Source organism: Mus pahari, chromosome 4, assembly GCF_900095145.1.
Source record: "Mus pahari chromosome 4, PAHARI_EIJ_v1.1, whole genome shotgun sequence".
Taxonomy (NCBI): domain Eukaryota; kingdom Metazoa; phylum Chordata; class Mammalia; order Rodentia; family Muridae; genus Mus; species Mus pahari.
In genome coordinates this window covers 60,306,596-60,319,255 of record NC_034593.1, presented here as the reverse complement: position 1 = coordinate 60,319,255, position 12,660 = coordinate 60,306,596, and the positions used below count along the sequence as shown (strand labels likewise).

Here is a 12,660-nt window from a genome sequence, read left to right as displayed (position 1 = left end):
TGTGTGTGTGTGTGTGTGTGTGTGTGTGTGTGTGTGTGTGTGTGTGTGATACTATTTGCAGGCCTCTCTTTTGGCCAGACTCTAAGGAAACAAAAGGGAAAGACCTGCTTTCTGTGATGCGTCAACATATTCTCATACATAAAACAGAGGTAGAAATGTCTACACTAAAATAATGATGATAAATGCAGTCATGCTAATACAGTTCGCTTTTCTCTTGAGAAAATGCCAAACAGCTCTACTGTAGGCTGTGGCCAGAAGAAAGAAATTGATATCCATTGTTTTCCCTATCAAAGTGAGCTTTCTGGACCAGTGAAGAACCCACTGAGTTGAGTGACATTACTACTTATTGACACTGCCATTTTTTTTTCTGAGTTAAACAAGCAAACAGCAGCAGCTACAGGTGAGTCTAGGCTGGTTTATGAGTACATATAATTATATAGTAAAACAATATTTCTGTTCAAATATAGTATAGCTACAGAGAGTACAGTTGTAATGTACCGGGGACAGGTTCAAATGATAGTATAGTATGTCAATAATAAAAAGTTCACTTGAATCACTGGGGAAGACAGATCTCTGGGCATTCTGTGGTGTGTGTGTGTGTGTGTGTGTGTGTGTGTGTGTGTGTGTTCTAGATTGCTTTAATTACGGTGTGAAGATCTATCAACTGTGAGTAGAATGACTCTGTTTAATGAAATCCTGGACTGCATAAGGATGAGAAAGTGAAGAGAACTCAGGCATTCATCGCTCTCTCCTTAATGATCAATGCCAGGTGATTAGATGCCTTAAGCCTGCACTGTTGCAATTGTCCTGCCATGATGCACTGTATCTTGAACTGTGAGCTGAATTAAATCCTTTCTCCATTAACTGGCTTTTGCTGAGTATTTTATTGCAGCAACATGAAAAGAAACTTAAGACACTTGGTAATGAATTGAAAGGAGGAAAATATTAAGATACTTACCAATATTTTAAAAAGGGAAATTACTATTCTAATGTCACCAAAAGGGTTAAATGAAACCCATGTCTTCACTAGTTATACACATTGATTCTAACTCTGAGATACAGGCCTTGGAGTCCAACCAAGCACAGTTTCTCAGTGGCCAAAAGACAGCAAGATGCAGCCATATCATGGAACAAGAATTTTTTTGAGGAGCCACCCAGAAATGACTACAGAAGGTAGTCACAGAGCTTAGCTTTTTCAGTCTAGTTCATCTGTGTGCTTGGCTGGGTGAGGGTATTTCTTTAGAGAAGATTAATTGAGATTAGGGTCAGGTGGCCTGGGCTGTAGGGTCCCTGATGCTCAATTGGACTGACCTTTGACTATCAAATCAAGGCTCAGTGTCTTTCCTGAAAGTATGGGGCCCTGTGATGATCATAATTCTCAGCTAGGCTCCCATAGCTCCAAGAATTCTAAGTAATTCCCAGGGAGTGGAAAGGGGAAAGCTCTGGATTTCAGCCCAGCCCTGGGTTTCACACCATGGTTCTACAGTCCTTAATACTTAGGGGAATATTATTCTAGACAGGGAAGAATTGGAGTAAGCATCGTAGCATTTACTGTGTAGTAGACTTTTTTCTAACCCCCCTTCTCCATGTATCTACTTGCTTTATTTTATAACAATTCCCTAGAACAGCGTTATTATCCACCCTTTACTGTTAAAGAAACTGAACACTGTTGAACAATCTGCCCAAGTTAATAATTCCTACAGGCAATAAAACTGGGATTAGAGGCAAAGCAATCTCTCTTACTGTTTCATAATTCAGTGCACACTACTCCTCGTGGTTCTCATTCCCGCTCCAGGAGTCTGCCACCCCAATATTCCACACTTGGTCTCCTTTAAATAGAAATCTTACGTTTTAAAAAACTACTCTTGATTTACAAATTATTCTCCGTTATAAGGCTTCCTTTGATCAACAATTCAGGCTTATTACCTTTCAGCAAAGAGCAGGTTTTCCTCAGTAGAAAGTAGACATTAGAAAGACAGATGAGGACCAGTTTTCCTCTCTACTGTTCTTTCCTTTCACATTTACTGGTAGGCCAGAAACCAAGCTAAGTGGAGGAGACAAAAGAATAGAGGTCACTGTGATACCTAAGACCTCAGAATCCAACTGAAATGAGTATAAGTCACAGGGTTCATTCAGAGACATCCATAGGCAAACACGGCATGGCAGTCAAGAAGGACACCAGTGACTGGTGATAAGAGACAAGGAAAAAACCAGAAGAGGAACCTTTTCCTATTGGTCAGTGGTGGTTTCAGAGGACTTGGCACATGGTAAATGGAGCTGTAGCACAGGTGAGAACAGAAGCATTTCACAAGTTATACAAATCAAAAGAGGTTATGACACATGTCTAAAGGCATGCGTAATAGGTACCATAATATACTTCAAATAGTTGGCATGTTAGGGAAGATACGAGGTGGCAGGGCTATTCCCACTATTGGCTCAAAAGACAAGTAAGGAATTGTTAAGGGAAAACCTCATATACTCTACTTTGGATTTTGTCCTGAAGACGGTGAAGTGCAGTGTGGATCTAGCAAAGGGCTACAGGAGATAGGAATGGAAAGAATGAACAGTGTTGGAATTAGAATCAGTAGAATCTGAAATCTGTGTTCCAAGGCTAAGATATGGAAAGAGGCAGTCATGTTCATGTTATTTACAGTAAAGCTCCCCAGAGATGCCTGACCCCTGAAGTGTAGACACCTAGTGTGGACTGTATGTAGACAGCCTCACTTTCCCTAGAGCTCCCCTTACTGGGCACATAGGCTACAGCGACTTGCATAACAAACAGGATGCTGCTTCTCAGTGTTTAGCTCCTATGCAGGGAAGTTTAGCTGACCGAGTCCCACCATTCTTTGCTTTCCATAATTTGGTCAAAATAGACTTTACCTTCCAAGTTTAAGGGCCAATTAAAATAAAGAAATGTTTATAATCTTTATTCAAAACTGATCATTTTAGCTAGCAAGTTTCAATAAAAGAAAGAAAGAGAAAGAGAGAGAGAGAGAGAGAGAGAGAGAGAGAGAGAGAGAGAGAGAGAGAGGAAGAGAGAGGAAGGGGGGAGAGAGAAAGGGAGAGAGGAAGGAAGGAAGGAAGGAAGGAAGGAAGGAAGGAAGGAAGGAAGGAAGGAAGGAAGGAAGAAAGGAAGGAAGTTAAAAATGTAAAATGCTCTGTAGGTGACACAAGAAAAAAAAAACACAACCAAAACCAGGGCTAGTGCTGAAACCTACCATGCAGACAGAGCCTCCCCTGGATCCTCTCTAGGCCTTAATATAGCTTGCACCTCAAAGCACCTGCAGGAGGCCAGTGAAAATGCCAAGGTACAGAGCCATGACCATGGTTCCAGGAGTAGGCACTGACAGGATGCCTACTCAGTTGTGTTTGACGGCAAGATCTACACTACTGCTCTCTGTCCAATTTTATCTCAAAAGATTGGGAAAAGGTAAAGATATAGTGTGCCCAAAATGTGAATACCCATTCACGAATGTGGAAAGTTCCAGCCTGAGTTGTTGGTTAATTAACCAGTGCTAATTAAATCACTGACAATTTGCAGGGTTACACTGGATGCTTTATAGTGGATCTAACCCTTTTCAGGACACCCTCATTTCCCTACTGATGCTTTCAGCTGCTATCAGATCCCATCAGTTAATGTGGATGCATAGGGCTTCCTTACCATGCAAATCCTGGTCTTTTGCTACTTGGCCTGCAGGGCTGCATCTCCTGCTGGTGATACCATTTTGTGAGCTTGGCTTGGAAGCTGAGTTCAGTCTCCTACAAGTCTTATACCCACATGTCTTTTCGATGTCTGCAAAGATGTTGAGCTTGGTGGGGGATAGAATCACCCCTGCTTAGTGTGAGGTGCATCACACATGGTTTAAGGAGATGACATCTCACCCCAACCCCAGTGGGGGTGGCACAACTGCACAATCTTATTACCATGCACAAAGTACTCAACAAAATCAAAACCACATTTGCATGCATCATGTCTGAAAGAATGTTCTTTCTTTGTGAATGAACCTTGAATTGTAAAGAGCCTAAGGCAGAGGACTCTTCGCCTGCCTCTCTTAGTTAACATTTAATCAATTTGAAGGCAATAGAAGTCCAAGGGAGCATGCTAAAGCAAGAAGTCACAAAGTAGCACCTCTGAATTTTTGCGTGGGAGCTAACCCTAGTCCCTTTAGATGTGGGGAAAACACCAGGGACTTGTTTTGAATTGCCTGTTGCTTTTATACGCTCTGATAGTTGAATACACAAAGAAAATTTGATAAGACCAGTTTATAAAGGCCATTCCCCCCCAAGTGTTCTGTGAAACTCTGGAGTCAACAGTAAGTACATGTTGTGTGGGATATCTCATTTAGCCTACACAGAAACCTGGTGCTTGTCGATATTTTTGTTGAGACAGTATTTCCCTAGATTACTTGTGCTGGCGTAGCCTCACAGCAGCCCAAGTTGGCCTCAAATTCAGGATGCTCTTGCCTTAGCCAGAGAGCTAGGGTGAGGCAGGTGCTGTCATGCCTGGATACAACCTTGCTCACGAGTGCATCGTTTATTTACATAAGGAAAACTCTGAAGCCTTGAGGAGATACGTGATTGATCAAGTCTCTGGTTACCAATAAGACATAGTCACTCCAAATATGCTGCTCTAACGCATAAAGTATTCTCTGCCCTGCTTCACAGATGTGTAAGGTGGCTGTGGTCAGGTCTCTCCAGCCACAGTCACAGACTAAGTGGTGCTAGGCAGCCAAGGCCAATGGAATCCATGAGCATTACCTACTCCCTTTTCATCTTATGGCTTGGTGGAGTAGGGTAGGAGCAGTGTCACCTAGTGCCTGATTACGAGTAGCCAGAGAGCGACACACAGCTTTGTTTTGCTTTATCTAAGTTTTATTTCATTTTTATTTATGTGTGTGAATACCTGTGTGTGGAAAACAGAAGAGGCCATTTGAACTCCTGTACCTGAGTTTACAAGTAGTGGTAAGCTGTTGAATGTGGGTGCTGGGAACTGAACTTGGGTCCTTTGCTAGAACAGCAAGTGTTTTTAATTGCCCATCCATCTGTCTACCTTCTACACTGTTGTTTGGCTGCCTAAAGGACATTCCTAACCATCTCTTCTACCTGCTTCTCACTCTTCCACAAACAGACTAGAAACTGAGTTCCCTGCCCTTATCCTTCCCCTTGAGAATAAGGATGTCTTGAGAATAAGATCTTGGACAATGATCTGTGAGGACAACCTCTACGAGAGACTTGGAAAAAGCCCTTCTCTTGCTGTAAAAAGAAGACAGGCACAGGGAAACCTCATGCTTGCTGTTCTTGGAGCTTTCTGTGTGAAGCTATGCTTTCTGGAATCTGGGTAGCCATCCTGGATGCCCTGAGAGGAAGCACAGTACTATTGGAGATGCACTTACCTATGACGAGATGTCAGGAAAGTCGTGAAGATGCAGAACCAATTAAAGCCTGACTGTTTATCAAGCACTATATCTTTAAGGTTTAAGTCACAGTCTGTTAGGTTTCTGGTTACCTGCTGCCTTATGTAGCCCAACTGGTATGGAGCAGAAAACAGCTGACAGAATCGCTGCTTTCTTAGTGTTGCCCTGTGACTCACATGTATGTATTTTTGTCATTCACAACAGTCTAGGATGAAGCTGCTGTTATCTCTTCATTTCACAGATGGGAGAAGACAGAGACAAAGATTAAATTAACTTTCCTCACACACAGCTAGTACGTGATGGCGTAGAACTGAACCCAGGCCATGTGGCACCAAAAGGGCAGCCCTTAACCAGTGTACAGAAGCCACGTTCTCTGCTCTCTGTGTGTTTCCAAACATTTGAGAATAACGGACACACATGCTCTTTGCATTTGATCTGGGCTTTCATCCACACAGGAAGCAGGCCCCAGCTTTATGCCTGAAGCAGCCCCCCCCCGCCCCCTTACAGAACACTTAGATAACCTCGAACATGAGTCCACCGATTCCTACCTTCATTTTAAATGTGGTCCACAAAGTTCCAGCTCTGGGTGGGCCAAGAAAGTCTTTCCAGACTATAGAAAATGAGTTTAAAGATGCTTTCCATGAAAGGCATTTTTTTTTCACCCTTACAAATGTGAGAAATGTGAAGTCTAATTACTTAGTTTCACTAGATATGCTTTTTCAGCTTCTGCTACACTTAGCGCAACACAAACTGTGCTTATCCTGCATATACAACAAGCCTCATTAATTTCTTTTCCCTCCAAGCTCACTGAAGGAAAATGGGAACAAGATGGTGGGGGGAGGGCAAGTTCATCTCATGTTAGTGTCTCTATGGGCGGCTTCTGCTCACTCTGCCCTTCCAAGGGTCACCAGCTGGCTGAGTTGGTCAGAACTTATAGAAACTCTTACGAGAATCTTTGTTTTTCCTGAATAACCCATTGAAGAGTACTTGCTGAGGTCGGCAAAAAAGAGATACCACACAGATCCATGGTATGGCTGCCCCTCTCCATTCCATTAGAAGTGTAAGCATTCTCCAGTCCTATCAGAGGCCCCATAGACACAGTGGAGTGATGTCACCCTCAGAATGCCAGTGCTCACAGGTAGCCCTCTGTGCCTTTTCTATTTCACCATTGGTGGATCTTCCCTGTCTATGGCACTGTCTGTTTTCCTTCCTAGATTAGACACACTACTCCTCTCTTTAAAAGGAATTCACTCCTCTCCATAGAAAGTCGTTCACCGTGGGCTTTGAATTGGCAATGAAAGTCCAGGCCCTAAGGTAGATTTCCTTCCTTGGAACTTTTACCTTTAGCCCCACTCACAATTGCAGCTCTGACTTCCCATGTCACATCCTGAACCTCAGCATCTAACTTGATGACCTGAAATCGTGTTTTGTGTTCCTATGCAAATACATCTGTCAGATGTGGGGAACAAGAGGAAGGGGCTTTATTCTTTCCTTGGTTGCTCTACTGATGACCACTATTCTCTTGGTCTACCTTGTAGAGCAGACTGATGCCTCTCAGTATTTGCAAAGTCTCGGGGGGCTGCGATTCTGTCATACTATTTAGCAGTTCTTGTGGGGTCCTCACCCCAACAGTGCCCAGGACAGGGAGAAGAAACAGACTAAACATCTTACTTTCTCATATCACTTGGTTTGCTTTCTCTGTTTCATGGCTTAAGGACTCTCCAGTGACCTCAATATTTCCAGTAGACTCTTGGGAAACCAGATCGAGCTGTGAGCACAGAACCAGAGCAGAACGTCACCTCAGGAAGGATTCCTTTTTGTCTGGCACAATCACTAGTTCTGATTACTTTCCAAACCTCCTGGTTTTGTAAATGTAGGTTGTATCTAACTTAAAATAGGTGACTCCATTTTAACAAATTGTAAGTATAAAATGGTGAAATCTTCTACAGATCTCTTTCCCCTAGTAGATAACAATTTTAACCAAACTTGTTTAGACAATCAGAATTGCTGTGGAGCAGCAGTTTTATAAAACTCGAGGAGCAACTCAAAATGAGACACCCATTTCTGATCTCAGCACACGGACACACACAATCATTTGTTCTCCCTGGGTTTTCAAACCTGTCTCCTTTCTTTCTTTTCTAAGTAAATCTCATCATTTTCTTTTCTAAGTAAATAAAATTTTTAATTGCTTGGATTGGGGATGGAGGAAGCCCAGTCGAACTAACTCAATATCCTTTGCTAGGTTCCATGTTTGAAAACACTTAGCATTCTTCCCCCCTTCTGCCTCTTTTGGGGCTTTCCCTGGGCCTATGCCATCACTGATATTCATGAGCAACCATGGTGACAGTTTGGTAAACAAACCAATGATAAATCCATCTCCCATCACATGCAGTAGAAGTTCTTCAGGGGTTTTATTTGTGCAATTTATATATTCAGGCTTAAAATATGTGGTAATTTTATTTCACAAAGGCACCAGGCAGCAAAGCATTTATTTTACACTTCTGGACCTCATGGAGGAGGCGGCATAACCTGCTCTTGTGCTTGTCTTTCTGCAAATGAGTGACATAATATGGAGATGCCACCTGTTTCATGGTGGGAGAGCAGGAAAAAAAGTGGAGGATTAATTAGTTAATATCTACAAAGCGCTCCGCAGATGGAAAGTCGATAGGCCAGTGTGGGTTCTCATTACGGCTCGCCGCTCTCCTTCGTGCTTACTCTGGAGCAGAAACAAGTAGGTTGATTTCTTGCAATGAGAACCCCTGCTCTAATTTATCATTTAGATGCTTAGATTTTAGAGACATTCTGTTGTAATGATGGGGATATTTGTTCCCTACCCTAACTCCTCTGTGATAAAGGCTAAGAATTTGCATTCTTTAAGGCCCCAGAAATAGACACCTTAAGGAAGCCCACCAGGAGTGAATAGCTATCACTGGATTTCAACATTAGCATGAATGCTCTATGCTTCTTTTTTTTTCCTTCTGGGAAAACAGCCAGTTCATGTTTAGAAGAGTGTATGGAACCTGAAGTCGTACTCCTCGGTATATGGAATTACCTAATAGGATTGCCTGAACACTTCCACCTTAATGCCTTCAAGCAATGAAATGCCTAAGGCAGCATTACTCACAATTGCTACACATCTGTCCAAATACCCTCCAAGAGTCGAATAGATGGATAAGTAATGGTACATTCACAGAGTAGAATTCAGTACAGCAGTGGAAATGAACAATCTACAACTCAGGCCACTCCAAAGTATACACCTTCTAAACATAATAAAAACAAAAGGAAGCCAGACAGAAGAGCACATGCTTTATGACTCCACTCACACAGGGAGCAGAGCACAGAGAGTGGAGCCTCACTGTTATTAGTGAAGCAATGTCTTACTCGTGCCTGGAGCAGTAACAGGAAGGATTCATAGAGGCTCAGCCCTGCTGCTGGCAACGTTCTGCTTCTTGGTGTGAGTGGTGACATAGATACTGCCCTGTGGTGGCAATGTGATGGAAATTACAATGATTATTTATACAAGATTCTCAAAAGTCTCTGCTCCATCCCCCATCCCTGCATTTCTTGGAGACGGGATAAATTTTGGGTTGAAAGTTTTGTGGGCGGGTTGGGGTTCTTCTACTGGGGTTCCTTCCTGGCTACAGGAGGTAGCCTCTTCAGGTTCCATATTTCCAATGCTGTAAGTCACAAATAAGGTCACCCCATTAATTCTCAGTCACCTCCCATATCCCAGGTCTCTGCCACACCCTCCTGGAGATGCCCCCACCTCCCTACCCCTGTCAGGTGCAGATTTCCATTCTTTCTCATGACCATATGGCCATCTCTCCTGTTCTTTCCCACACCTGAGCCTGAACCCTTCCATTCCCTTCTCCATCCCCTCTCCCACCCAGTTCCCTCCCTTCGTTTGCCTCTTATGACTATTTTATTCCCCCTTCTAAGTGAGATTCAAGCATCCTTACTTGTGCCTTTCTTCTTGTTTAGCTTCTTTGGGTGTGTGGGATGTAGCATGGATATACTGTATTCCAATAAGCAGGCCAACCTGAAACCCATTCCATGGGAAAGCACCAATCCATGACACTATTAATGATACTTTGTCATGCTTGCAGACAGGAGTCTAGCACAGCTGTCCTCTGAGAGGCTCCACCCAGTAGGAACTCCACAGAAAAACCAACAGAGTCAACTAACCTGAACCCTTGGGACTCTTAGAGACTGAACCACTAGGCTGTATATCAGCTCTGTATTGAAACAATTGAGAAGGTCGGTCACTCTAAGAGTATATCACAGTGGCAGCAGAAGTGAGGTCCTGGGGTTAGTCTCCAGTATTCCATGCCTCAAATGACTTATTTTACTCCTTTTTCATTGGATAATGTCATTGATTTATAGAATAATGAAAAAACTGGACCCACAGAATCCAGTATGGAATGGGTGTCTGGGGTGTAGGGCAGGGGTTCCCTCCATACGGTGTCAGGCTACTTGTGGCTGAGCTTGCATATTCAAGTTAACAATTCTTCAAACATCTGAAGTTTGCAAACTTTCTCAGGATGTGGACACAGAGAAGACTAAAATTCCTGCTCTTTCAAAGTACATATTTCTGTTTTTTATTGGATATTTTCTTTATTTACATTTCAAATGTTATCCCCTTTCCAAGTCTCCCCTCTGGAATTCCCTATCCCACCCCTCTCTTGCCCTGCTGAGAGTATCACATCACAAGAGAGAAAGTAACAAGTCTTTTGGGACGAGTAAACAAAACCCACCAGGAAAAGGTAGAGTGAATAGAGACTCGTGGTGGGAGAGAAGCAAGAAGAAAACTTCAGTCGATCAGTCAGATACTTCAGTCTCACTGCAAAGGTGAGTTGGTCCCCGATGGACACTGAACAATCCTGACCCTGCCTCCTTTCTTCACGCAAAACAGGCTCGCCTTAAACTTTACTCCACAAGTAATTGTTCTATCCCCAAAACAATTGTACATCACATGGCCTTATTGGCTATTGTGATCTGCATAGCAGGTGGTACCAACTGCCCACCATAGCCATGGACATGCTCTAATAAAGCGTCTCAATAACCAACAGACTAACTTGCTCCTTGGGACAATCATACAGAGCCAATTACATTTAAAGGACATCTGCCAAAAATAATGTACTTCATTTCTGAGAGGTTGATAATTATGCCATTGTTTCCAGTAATAATCAGATAGCAAGAAAAGATGCCTTTTGAGACCTCTTCTAGTTCTGAAGAGACAGAGCAAATGATCCATGAAGAGCAGATTTCCCTCTTATTCTCAGTAGCCCTGGTGGCAACCATCCACGAACCTTCACATCATTAACTTATGAATTAGAATTAAGGAGGGTCACACAATGTGACTTTAAGGTCATAATCTACCCTGAATGCAATACCCTTCCCCTATATGCCAACCCATTCCCTTCACCTGACAAACCTGACATGACCTTTAAGAACTTATTTATATTTTCACACTCCTTGACTTTTCAAAACCTCATGCCTTTCTTCTACCTATCTCTCAGCCCAGGAAGACCAAGAATCCTATCCTCATTTGAATCTTCATGGTGTTTTTTCTTCTTTGTGAGGCCTTGTGCTCTCTGCCATTTCTCTTTCCTTGGCATTTATTTGGTGTCTGCATTATGTCTTGGCACCAGCCATAGAGTCCACTGGACAGTTAATTATGTTTTATGGCTGTGTCCTCAATCCCTGGTGACACTGAAAAGACCCTCAATGGCTTTGCATTTCTGGGTCTCAGCCCAGATTCCTTTACTGACTATATTTTTGACAGATGGCAATGAGGTGGCATTAGTGTGGAGAATCAGTTGCAGACAATAAGAATTGATTCCAGTTCTTCCCCCAAGAGTTCCTTGAATGTTTGTGAATAGAAACTGAGAAAAGCTAGTTGTTATGTCCTGCCACCAAGTTCTCACATACCCGGTCAATAGGGATGCCATTATGACTACAGGCTATTTTATATACTAGATACTTACTATAATCCATAGACAATTTTAAAGCATACTAAAGTGTGAGTGACAGAGTGTGTTCCCAAATGAGATAAGGAAAAAAAAAAAAAACTGAAGGAGTTAAGATGACAACCTGCTCACTTAGGGTTACTACAGCCATACAAGTAAAGGCACTAAGTATGGCACCCTACTGTGTGCCATACCTGAAGTTAGGTGTTTCTTGCAAAGTGCCTGCAACCTTGTATCAGCTCATCTATGACAAGAACAGAGATATTAACTGTTCACACATAAGATCCCTCAAGTAGAGGCACTGGCAGCCTAGCAGATCATGTTTGTAATGATCTCTCTACTTTATTTCAGACACCCTGTAGATACCTGTTGCTCAATCATTCATAAGCAGCTACAGATTTGAGAAATAGACTAGATATCACAACATATATAATCATTTCTGTGTGGTTTTAGTTAGGTTTTACTGCTGATAACAGACACTATGGCCATGCCAACTCTTATAAGGATAACATTTAATTGGAGCTGGCTCACAGGTTCAGAGGCTCAGTCCACTATCACCAAGGCAGAAGCATAGCAGTATCCAGGTAGGCATGATTATTTCAAAGGCAAACAGGAGAAGACTGGCTTCCAGGGAGCCAGGATGAGGGTTTTAAAGCCTTTGCCCATAGTGACACACTTCCTCCAACAAAGCCATACCAATTTCAAGAAAGCCACATTTCCTATTAGTGTCACTGCATGGACCAAGGATCTTCAAGTCATCACACAGTGCAAATGGAGAAACTGAAGCTGAGAGGTTTTTGGAACATGCTCTTATTGACACACTATATAGAGGACAAACCCACAATTAAATCTGAGCCTTAGTGGAACGAGATCTCTCCCATTCTTTCTGTTGCTGTCCTGGCTTGGATATAAACGTTCCCCATGGGTTCAGGGTGAGAATGCTTGTTTTCCAGTGATGGTGCTAATTTGAGAGGTTGGGGAAACAAGAGATAGATAGGGCAGAGTTGGAGGAAGAGGGTTATTGGAGATAGATCCTTGTGGATATAGAACCCCTGGCCACCTCCTGCTTTGTTTACAGCTTCCTGGACTGGGTGATGTAAATAATTGTCTTTTGTCAGTCTCCTACTGCTGTCATATCCAGTCCAAATACATGGAGCCAAAAGTTCCTTCTCTTCTCTTCTTCTCTTCTCTTCTCTTCTCTTCTCTTCTCTTCTCTTCTCTTCTCTTCTCTTCTCTTCTCTTCTCTTCTCTTCTCTTCTCTTCTCTTCTCTTCTCTT

General features: G+C 42.7%; 1 protein-coding gene and 1 long non-coding RNA gene across 2 annotated transcripts in view; both read right to left on the bottom strand.

Moving 5' to 3' along the window:
• LOC115063815 overlaps nucleotides 1-2,026 on the bottom strand; it is a 50,140-nt gene extending 48,114 nt beyond the window's left edge. Inside the window, exon 1 of the long non-coding RNA XR_003843677.1 lies at nucleotides 1,927-2,026. This is a non-coding gene — a long non-coding RNA (uncharacterized LOC115063815). The remainder of the gene's footprint in view (nucleotides 1-1,926) is intronic.
• The window catches only part of LOC110319747 (IQCJ-SCHIP1 readthrough transcript protein), a 719,522-nt gene that overhangs the window by 432,566 nt on the left and 274,296 nt on the right, over nucleotides 1-12,660 (bottom strand). The window lies entirely within an intron of this gene.